General features: G+C 33.6%; 1 long non-coding RNA gene across 1 annotated transcript in view; it reads left to right on the forward strand.

The window, feature by feature from the left end:
* Nucleotides 1–11,838, forward strand: part of LOC113480911 — a 22,740-nt gene that overhangs the window by 4,847 nt on the left and 6,055 nt on the right. The window contains exon 3 of the long non-coding RNA XR_003398575.1: nt 3,441–3,450. This is a non-coding gene — a long non-coding RNA (uncharacterized LOC113480911). The remainder of the gene's footprint in view (nt 1–3,440; nt 3,451–11,838) is intronic.

Here is an 11,838-nt window from a genome sequence, read left to right on the forward strand (position 1 = left end):
ATATATATATATATTAATGTCCATTTGAATCACTGAAAAGTTATCATTTTCTGCAAAAACAAAAGATAGTCTCAGGTATAGGTATTTTGTCAGTTTCATAATGACACAGACACTTTTTCTCAGCTTGCTGGAATACTATTTTTAAATATACATCTCTTCATTGAAATATGTAATTTTAAGTAAATTAACCTATGGTGCTACTACATATAGAATATCTTTATTTGTAATGTTTTTTAAGAAAAAATACTAAAAATTGAGACAATTCTATCCTCCTTAGCATACATTTCCAGTCTATCTTTCAGGCACACAAAATATTCACAGATTGTGTTAAACTTGACTGGAGATGTCTGAATAGATTAAGCAAAGGTCATTCAATAAAAATATGACATTCATACTAATAGAACAAGAGAACTGTAACAGCAGGAGACAACCAGCATTACAATGAGAACAACTCAGATGCACAGAAAAAACCCTTATATTCTTGTGATGGAAGCTCAACTGGTACATGAGTACAGGGGTTGAATAGGTCAGCAGTGACCAAAATTACTAAGAAAAATAGGGACCTGTCCATATATACAAACCTGAAATCTGTCAACATAGCTATAGTACTTCTGCCAAAGATGAACTATCCACATAATCCAGGAATTAAATCCATTTGCAAACTGGTTAAGAACAGTTACTTGTGCTTTCAACTCGAGCCATCTTCACACTGGAGGTGGTTTAGAACCACGTTCAGGTTGCTTTGTTGAGAATCCCTCACCAGGTCAATCCAGAGACTGGATTTTATCAGCTGCTGTACAGTTCCACATAGGAAGAGGAGATTTTTCAAGAAAATAAAGATATCTGGAGTGGTTATGTAAGCATATTAAAATAATCTTAAAATTCATTCGGATGTAAAAAGACACCCAGTATTCAGAGTAACTGGAGAAATCCAATAGCACGTTTTTAGCAAATTCATTTTACACTTCTTGGTGTTTCCATGTTTTTCATGTGTTTTTATCAAGTAATAAATATATATTTCTTCACTCTCTTCCATCTACAGTCCAACATGCTTTTTCTATTATCTAGTGAATAAATTAGGGTGCTTTTTTAATTGTGGTTTTTTTTCTTTGTTTTTTTTTTTTTTTCTAGTCAGAGAATTCTGTAGCATTTTATAAGTGCTTGTTGAATTAAACTCTGTGTTCTTGTTCTAGTAGAATACGAAGAGTCATTCTTTAAAAAAAGAAAAAATGAATAAAGACTTAGGCTATTATTTCCTAATAGCCTTTTGCAGTGTCATAAATGGAAAAATTTGACTATGACAGTGAAAAAATATTAAAAATTAATAAAACCTAAGACACAGTGTCCTGCCTTGCATATAATTTTTCAACAGTGAGAGAAAAATCACCATAAAGCTTAGACCTGGGAAGTAGAATGTTTTTCAGAGATTCCCTTGAAACAGTATTTGCCACCTTGGGATCACTATCTGCTTCTAACAAAGCACTCTTCAGTTATAAGAAGGAATATGGCTGGTAAAATCATCCCTTCTAAATGACTTTGCATAGCCTCAATCACATATTAGTTCCCTTAATTTTGAGTCTCTCTTCCCCAAAATCAGGGAATATCATGACATCAAATTTCCTTTGATATAGCTTTTACTTTCTTTTTATTTTGATATCATAAATACATGATAAAACAGTATTACAAAGAAAAATTTAATGCCATCACATCTGGGGGATAAGTCACCTTTGTACCATTAGCTGCCATAGAAAGTCTGTTCTTTTTCTGGCTTTAGAAATCCTTTTTTGTGAGTGTTTTATGATGTTTCTGTTTATACAGTATTTTTACAACTGTTGCAAATAAACACAAATGCCATAAATTACAGAAAAATTCATCCCCAGCTCCCTCCAGGCTTAATATGAAACAGTAATAAAAAGGAGAAATGTGCAAGTGCCACTAAAACCTGTTTGATGAATTCCACATGTGGATTCAAGTTCAGATCTCAATCCATTATAAAAACATGAAATTCCATACCCCTCCTTCATATCTTATTAAAAAAAAAAAAAAAATTAAAAAAAAAAAAAAAAAAAAACAAACAAAAAAAAAACAACCAACCACCCAACAAACAAAACACAACTTTACTTATGAATGCATCCTCATTGATTCATTCAGATCATAATTTTCTTGAGAGACTTTGATACTACTAAAATTCCACAATACATGGGGATTTAAAAAATTTCCTCATTTATTTGGTTCACAATACTAGAAAATTCTTACTTAGGAGTATCACACTTTATGATTGAGCAATGAACAATATTCCTGAGGAATGGAGACGCCTAGACCTCATGCAAGTAGAAATACATTTCGTATTTCTAACGGTACTTAATATATTTAAACCCAGGTAAATGTTTATATATAAACATTGATTCATATATAATAGAAAAGGTAAGTAGAGAATAATCAGGGAATGTTACTGAATTAGATTCTACTGAGGGAAATAGAGGACAATGTATCAAAAGACATTGAAATGCTGATATCAGATGAACAATGCCCAGAAAGCAAGAAGAGATGCCTTTACAGGAGAAGGATTCAATATTTCAAATAACTCAGTCTTAGTTCCTTTAAAACTAATAATCACTCATTATTCATACAAATAGCCTCACAAAGCACATTTTTACAATGTGTTTGTAGCATGAATTTCATTTTTTCAAAGTTCCTATATTAGCACAATTTTCCTCTTTATGTTCTTTTACAGTGTGATTGATGAAACATATCTCTGGAAGTGCAAGTTTTTATCTCTAAGATGCAAACTCTTGTTGCTACCAAGCTGAACTGAACAGAACAGCTGTGATACATAGGGCAATTCCAAATCAGTATGTGTTTCCTGTTTCCTGCTACTCCCACTTGATGAACACAGAAGTCGTTAAAATATATTTTCCTGTGGAATGTTATCTGCCCCAAAGCTTCAGTATTTATTAGCACTTAGGTAGTAATACCTTCTGCCAAGCGTAAATTGTCCCAAAATGTTTGTTTCAAGTCCTATTCCCAGAAACAGTTTTTACCACTTAAATCTGAAGCATCTCATGTACATCCATCCTGTATCTTTACTAGCCATTAGAATTAGATCACTGCAACTGTGGGCAGAGAATTAGGCATGAAATTATGTTAATTTTGTTTCCTTAGTAATTTTATAAATTTCCATATAATGAGCTCTACTACTGTCCCAAGAGAAGCATGTGATCAGACAGATGAGCATCCCGATCCAATGTTGGGGGAGGGTTCAATATCATCCCAAGAGCAAGATTAAGACACGAGCAAGGTCAAATGCTGTACACTCAAAAGAGTTGTTATTGTTAAAAGTGAAGAGGGGTAGAGATAGGACAGAATGGAAGGAAAAGACAGAAATCAAATAAGCATCTGGAACAGAGCCACAAGAATAGCCACCACCATGGATCCAGAAGCATCCCATTGGTCTTCAGTTCTTCAGTGGTGGTGTACACTGAGCAAAGTGCTTTGCCACCTTTTAAGTTTGTTTTATCATCTGTTTAGCATATCTGCCACCTTTAGTTTTTCCTCCACTACCACAGGTTTTTGCTGACTTCATGCTTCTTGAGCTATCATCTGACTTCTGGGGCAGAAACACTCACCTCTTATCAGTTCAATGGTGAAGGTGCAAAGTCATTAAGTATGGGGCTTATACCATGGCTGGTGATCAGCGGTCCTTGTGCTTGATGAGAAACACCTGGTTTCACTCAGTCCACCTCTTTAAGGCTTATCTAAGGAGTTTGTCAATACAACTGCAAGGGAGTGGGAGGGTGCATTCTTCGATACACTCCTGCTTCCTTGGGTGATACTCCTTAGATTAATTACAAAGGCCACAGCTGGTCCTTGATGAATGGTCAAGGCTTTACTGACACCAGCCTGTGACTCAAAGCACACACACAAGCCAGCTTTGAGACAATCATTTGACATTTCAGTCTCTCACAATGAGATTGTTTATAGTAGAAATCTGAGTTAAGGAGTGTTACAGAGAAGGACGTGAGTTTAAGTCATTGACTATCATAGCCACAACCATATCATGCATTTTCATTCATCTCAGAGCAGTCAGCTTTAATGCATTTGTCAGTACATCCTTTCTTCCCACAAGCTGCAACCTTCTTTTCTTTGATCTCTAACCATTGAAAACCTGATTTTACAAAATAGATGCTCAGGTTCAATTCATTATTTTATTAGAAATAGTTTACTAGAAAATTCAGCCATAGTCCTACAGATAACTAATGGAAAGTTGACTAACACCAAACCTACTAATTAATAATATGTATGTGTACTTACTTATCAAACCAAGACTTCTCTAATTGAAGCCAGTTGAAAAGTGTAATTCTCTGCTTGTTAAATATGTATTTTATTAATTTCTGAGCAATTCTGAGCTTTGATTCTTTTACTTATTGTCCTTCTATAGGCATCCTTAACTGGTATTTCACTGTAATAACATAAAGACTCTAGAAGACAGTCTATTGCAAATTCTCCATTGCTGTTTTACGGTCGAAGAAGCCGACATAGGTATTTGTATAGTTTATGCATAGGGCATGCCTTCAGAATAAATGTGCTCAACCCTTGCAGAGAAGGTGAGTCCCATCACTCAAAACTTTAAAATTCTGACCAAGAATATATACTAATAATTCAGGACAATCAAAATGAACTGTTCATTCAAAAGACTGGCAGTCAGTGGATCCTGAATGCAAAGAATGAAAAATGCTTAAGATTTAATAAAGAGTAATTTAAAAAAAAAAAAAAAAAAAAAAAAAAAAAAAAAAAAAAAAGGTATATATTGGTATGAGTGTGTTTCTAGAATAAAAGTAATTAAATTTCACAATACCTTAAATATGAGTAAGAAGATGGATTGCTTAACTATATGGAATTTTTGAAACATGTTCTTAAGGCTTTTAAACCTCATGTTTTATAAGTGAATAACTTGAAAGAAGTTTGAATTATTGACGCTTTCACATGCTGTTTGTCAAGCTCAAACTTCCACAACATGGTAGCTGCTGTAATGTAGCTATTTGGTGATTCACTGGCCTAGGATTGCTTGATTCAAGCAAGTTTAGTTTACCTCTACTTCACAATGACATGACAGTTTGTAATTTCAGTTAATGGGTCTGAAATTTAGTTGACAGGAGAGTGAACCATCTTCTCTTTTGAACTACTTATTCAAGTCTGAGGATCATTTACAAGGCACTGTATGACAGGCTTGTATTTTTAAAGCCTATGCCAGATATTGGCATTACAGAAAGTGCACGGGGAAATCAATGCCATTATTTAAAAATGAACAAATAACTACTACAGAAGTCATTCAAAGGACAACTGAAATCTCACTAGTCTGGTGAGGGGAAAAAAAAAAAAAAAAGTCAAAACCAGCCAACCAACCAACCAAAAAAAACCCCCAAACCCAGTCCAATAACAACCAAAAAAATAAATAAACAAAACACAGAAACAAAAGAAATTGAATGTAAGAGAAATTGCTTAAATGTTATATAGCTTACATAGGCCATTATTAGTAGAATTCTTGCATCCACAACTACTGTAAATAATATCATATTTGTCTTCCCCCAGTATGTTCAGTATATTCACATTAGTTTGCTTTCCTTCTGAAATAACATTTCTTGCACTGTAAATGTCTTTAATACTTCAGCATACATTAATGTCCATTATTTACATTCCTGACTATACACACCAGATAAACCAATATCTGATTCAAAATCATATAAAAAAGACAAGGAAAGAAAAAATTTTTAAAAGTAAGTAAATTCTCCACGCATCAATGAAGTAGTCTATGTGTTAATTTGTTTTTAGAAACCAAGGTTTTGCCTAGAGGTAAATATCAGTTTGTGTCATTTTTCATTACATAGTTATGTTTTTGCTTTAGCACTGTATGAATTGCCTTTATAAACTACTGTATATTTGATGCTTGCTTATGGCTGTCCAGAGGTCTCTGCTGATGGAAAGCTAAACAGCATTAGGTCCACATTAGAAATTGAATGTTTTATTTAAGGACTCCATAGGTAACTTACTACCATATTTCCCTTCATCTCTTCCAAAAGTGCAGCTGTTACAAAAGCCTACAGATGAGGCAGAATGGGCCTTACTAGTAATACGACTCTTTAATTGTCAACTCACTGATAGCTTTTGCAACTCTTTGTTACACAGTCTGATTTATTTATTTGGTCTTAAATGCTTCAAAATGTCAACTGAGTGGTTAGTAGGCAAAGTATTCTGAAACAAACATAATTCCTTAGATCTCTTCATTTCAACAATTGGTGAATTTCAAATGACAAAATAAGTATTTTGATAACATAACTTCTTAAGTGACCGACATGAGACAGTTACATAACTGAAGGAAAAAATACATTCTCTGAAATTGAAAATGTCTTCATTTTAGATTCATAAATACCTTCATTTGAGCTCAGAGCCATTATATGAACTCCTATCTGACACGATTACTAGGACTGAACATTTTTTCTTCAGCAGTGTAATTCAAATGTATATAATCCTGAATGCTCTACCTTTCAGTTATAGGAGTGGACTTTATTCATTTTGACAATATAGTTGACTTTGGTTCTAGTGATTTTCAATCTGACACCCTATGAAAGTTAGTTATGAGAAAGCAAGTCTTTAAATTTGAATTCCTGTTGGCAAAAGTTTGGATAAATACCTGTTGTCAGAAACTTTACTGATGCATTAATATTGGTCTTGATGCAGAGTGACTTCTTAAGGAAAAAATAAATAGAGTTTTACCTGAACAGTGAGAAGATAAACTTAATAAGACTATGAAGTCACTTGAGAGAGATACACTTTAACATGGCTTGAGATTGATGGCATGATGCAGAGGAAGGTCAAGAAGTATTCCTCAATTAGGCACTATTGACTGCTTGAACATTACTGAAACTTCCTTTTACTTATATGATTTTAAAATGGATTATACAAATCTAGAAACTATATTCCTTGGAACAGTATATGTTAAATGGAAAAATAATTATTTGATCAAACAATTTCATAGCTATATGATATTAAAAAATCACATAATTTAAAAAAAAAATATAATAATTAAAAAAAAAAAAAAGCCACAAAAAACCAAAGCACAACCATTCAGGCTATAAAATCTTCCTACGCTTAAAAGTACTAAAACATATATTTTTAGGAGTAACTCCCCTGCAATACCTCTAAATAAAAAAATAAATAAATTCAAAATAACAATGGATGGTATTTCTGAGTTTTTATCTTTCATTATTCCTTTCTATCAAATATGTTACAAAAGCAGTGAAACTGACAGATTTATTATATGAAGATCTATCATTTTTGAAGATTGTTCTGTGTTTCTTATGGGAATAAACAAATGAAAATATAGTGCTGCCATCACCGTTCAGTCTAGAGAAAGTGACACAGAACCCCCAGCAACGAGATTCAAATATTATTGAGAAATAAAAAGGATCAAAATTTACGCTTTTTTTTTTTTTTTTTAATCAGAAATGAGCACCTGCCTAACTCCGACCTGTTAGCCAAGAAAACACCTGCATGTCTTCATTTCCTCTCACTGTTCAATTGTACATGCATCTCTGGCACTGGCCCATATATTACACTTTATTTGAAAGAGGAAAGAAACACATAATCCAGATCCATTGGTCCTTAATTAATTATGTGCTCCATATTCACAGGTATGACTTGGATTTTCATTCATAACAAGTGGCATACTAGAACATGAGTGATATTTCACCAGTGTTCTCACTTAAAGGAACAGGCATTGAGTGTCTGCAAAGAAGGGAAGATTTGAGACTATAGAGAAACTTCTAAAAAGATTTCCAAAAGAGGGACAAACTAGTACAAAATTATTATTACATTCTGTAAACTGAAATTTGTGTATATTAATAGCAGTGCATGTAGTTTGCTGTGCATCCTGATTTGTAATGTTAAAATACTAGATTATTTTTACATTCCAGAAGCTGGTTACATGGTCCAGGAATGACTACAATTCAGTTAGCATACACTTTGCGCTCTGTGCAAAAAGACAAACCATTGCTTGGAGGAAAAACCAAGCTCATGCTTTAGACACAACACTTCAAGGAAGTGAGATGTTTAGAAGGAATATAATTGCATGAATGCCACAGCATTAACCACAGACCAGTCCCAGACGGACACTAAAGCATACACACTTTAGATACACCAATAACTTAACCCTGTCAGACATCTGTAAGAGTCAAGATTGGAGTTGGGTTGGCGAATTACATCAAAATTAATTTAGTATTAAATTAATTTTGTATTAAATTTAGAATACGAAGTTAAAACATTTGTATGCTGTATGAATGCAAAAATCCTAGACAGATGAACGACATAGCATGCAAGAGAGCCAGGTGCATGCGGTGATCTTTTTAAGGGAATCTCTTCATTTTTGACACTGTTTTGATAGGAAAGAATGCACAAATGTTAATTGTATATTCAAAGAATTTACATTTTTGTACTTAAATATAAATAGAATACAAATAAAAGAAACTGTGATTCATTTTTGTTAAAACATCTCACCTTCAGTTTTGCCTCAGCTTCCAAACTATCACCAATGTGAAAATTTAGTATGCAGTGCAAGTCCAGCACTCTCAGATTATTATCAGTCTGAAATGATTTTGTGCTGGCATACGTTGCTATGGTACACCTTTAAAATCAATAGCTGCCAGCAAGAATTTGTTGCACATTAAGCTAATGACCTACTGATATAAGCTGTTTGGTATATGCCATGGTGTCCTACCACAGACAAAATTGAAGTCTTGCTACAAATATGAAGACAAGAGTCACTCACCTCCATAAAGAAAGGACACTTATTCAATTGGCAGAGGGTATAGATTTCTTTCCTCATCCCAAACTATGTAATAATGATAATATATTGTCTTTACAACTCTGTCTGTTTTAATTCACCACAAAAAATGATAATATATCATCTGAATGAAGAGATTAGTGTACAGCCTGAGGCCACAAAAAAAGATGGAGTATTTCAACCAGTCATCAGCTTTGTATTCAACTGCTGCCACATAAATTCAGAGAAATAATATGCTAGGTGATGTGGGCACTGGGATTTTACAGTAAAGAATACTATAGGTGTAAGTAAAGATGGTTTATTTTGAGTTTATGAGGCAACAACACAGACAGTGTGGAATCTCACCAGAGTAAATGTATATATTTAAATGCATAAAATATATGTGCTTATAATACTGTTATATGGATATGAGAATTGAATCATATGCAGCAGAGGTACCCTTCAACCTGACAACTTTAAACAGAAATCCCTTATTGTAAGTGATATGGCGGTCAGTTTTACTGACTGCACATCTGAGGAGCTAATAGGCTAGATAAATATGTTCTGGGCCAATACACAATACCTGCGCAGGTTCTATATCGTGAACTTAAGATTGAAAAAGAGGAAATATCATTGTCAGAAAAATAGTTCAAGAAACACAACACCATGTTTCGTGTATGCCAAGGCTGCCTCAAAGACAAACAGCATGGCATTGGACAGGAGAACATGTGAGACATATATCAAGCAGGCACAAGCATTAACAACTCAGGAGCAAGTCACCTGCTGAGTGACACAGAATTTTGCAAGGGTGTAAGCACACTTTCTGCCTCACTTGCAGGGAGAAATCTTAATTTATACAACCTTTATACAGTCTCTACACTGTCATCTTTGACTACAGTGGACTCAGAGTAAAAAAAGGCTGATCACCTCAAAAGTGATTCAATTTTAGAACATTCTAGGAATGGGCAAACGTTAAGAGAAGTGGGACTAAACGTTGTAAATAAAGGACAGCTTATTAGTAAGTATTGTAAAACTAGAGAAGTCTCCAACACAAGTGACAAACACATTTTCTGAGTTGTTTTCTGTTAGACTCTTATCTGGAAATTCAGTAGAATTACTCAGAAATTTTCAAGTTTTCTTTTGTGTTAGAAGATACAAATTTATCAAACAACTTTTTTTTTTTTTTTTTCAGGTGTGTCATTGTCAGCTACTGCTTGTCAGATAGAACTAAAAACTAAATATTTAGTTAAGTTTGAAAAATTTAGTGATGATTTTCCTCTGTGCTTCAGCTTCACTGTTTCATGATTGTACAAGAGATTTTTATTTTAGATTTAGTATTTTCTTACTATTTGGAAGGGAAGAAAGTTAAAGCATTTCCAAATGAAGAATTAAAAAGATTTCATATAGTTTTGTTACACAAATTTTATTATTTAAAGGATGTACAGAATAATTTCTAAAGACAATTTCAATTTTTAAAATTATCTCAAGTATCTCATGAGAGTTTTAAAAATTCAAGCAATGCTGCTCACAATTATACAATATACAGTTTTTCTCCAATAGCTATCATTGCTGGATATTTTCTTTTTGATGTGTCATTCTACTGACAAAAATATTGACAATTATGAAAACAGGAAGGATGTATGCACTAAAAAGACTAAGAAATTAAATGAGTCAATGTGCTTGCTGAGTAATAGATAGGATTATTTTACTTATTTAGATATCTCTTCTCTTGGTTTGTGCTTTAAAGAATCAGTAGAAAGCACTTTTGCAGGTTTGCATAAAGTATATCTTACTGCAAAAATATGCTTCTATAGATATCATACATACAAGTGCATATAAGAATAAAATAAAGGCAATGCAGTGTAAGTTTCATGAATTGATTTGCTTTGAAATTGCAAGTCAAACCATAAATGCACAGATGTTTCAAGGTTTACATGTGAAAATCTTGAAAGATAAATGATTTATGTATTTTGATTTTATAACCCTCTTTATAATAGGAACAGAGTGAGGTGAATTGTTCTGCAAGTAATAAGTTATGAGATGTTGAAGCATATGTTGAAAAGCTCTGTGTCTTAAATTCCAAAGTCAGTTGTTCTGTCTTATTCTTTACAGCTGGACATATGTAACTTCTGTTTAATATATTTTACATTATCAAATATTATTATTAATCCCTTAAGAAGATGTTCAGAAACAAAATCTTACACAACTTCTCTACAAAGACAGAAACAAAGCTGCATGATCTTTCTTAGATGTATTTCAAGGAAACCTAGTGACATAAGGAAATATTAAGTATCAGTGGTAAGCAAGAACTGGTTAAGAAGTTATTTCACAAAAGTATGTAGAAGTCCAGACACATCCAAAACCTTCAGAACTTAAAAATTCTTCACACAAATAGGCTTTACATTACACATGGTGCCAAGCCGGGTGGTTACAGTGACAAAAGAGTTTCCAGCAGAATTAGAACATTTTTATTTACTGGTGGACCAATAAATTGGCATAACAAAATTACCTAACTTGTGTCATTAGTTTCATGTAAAAAGAATAAATTATGTAATCTGTTTCATTAGAAAGACCAGCTGTTTCTGTCTTCTATTTATGAACATGAAATTTTCTTTCCCTGTATTTTTTTTTTCTCTAGCAATTTCTTTTTTTTCTTTTTCTTTTTTTTTTTTTTAAGATGATGTTTTTTCTTTTCTTACTGCCAAAGCCACTGGAAGATGTTTCAATCCGCCGGCCTTCGCGCCAGGTGGGAAGCGTGACGTCCGCGCAGCTTGACCCCGTGCGTGGCCCATGTATTCCTTCAGGACCTCAGTGTCCAACCCTACAACAGTGGATCTAAAACATGGCTCAGCTCTGCAAAACAAATGCACACTGTGGTGCCAACTATTTCTTCTCTTCCTCCAAGCTCAATTAGCCTACAATAAAAGGCGGTTGGGGATGAAGGCTTGTTTGCTTTTTCACCCCCCTTACGCCCAGTGGCTCTGTCTTGACCTGCCAGACCACAACTGGAGAGAGCTCGCAGG

The sequence above is a fragment of the Athene cunicularia genome (assembly GCF_003259725.1).
Source record: "Athene cunicularia isolate RWA chromosome 5 unlocalized genomic scaffold, athCun1 chr5_part1, whole genome shotgun sequence".
Lineage (NCBI taxonomy): Eukaryota > Metazoa > Chordata > Aves > Strigiformes > Strigidae > Athene > Athene cunicularia.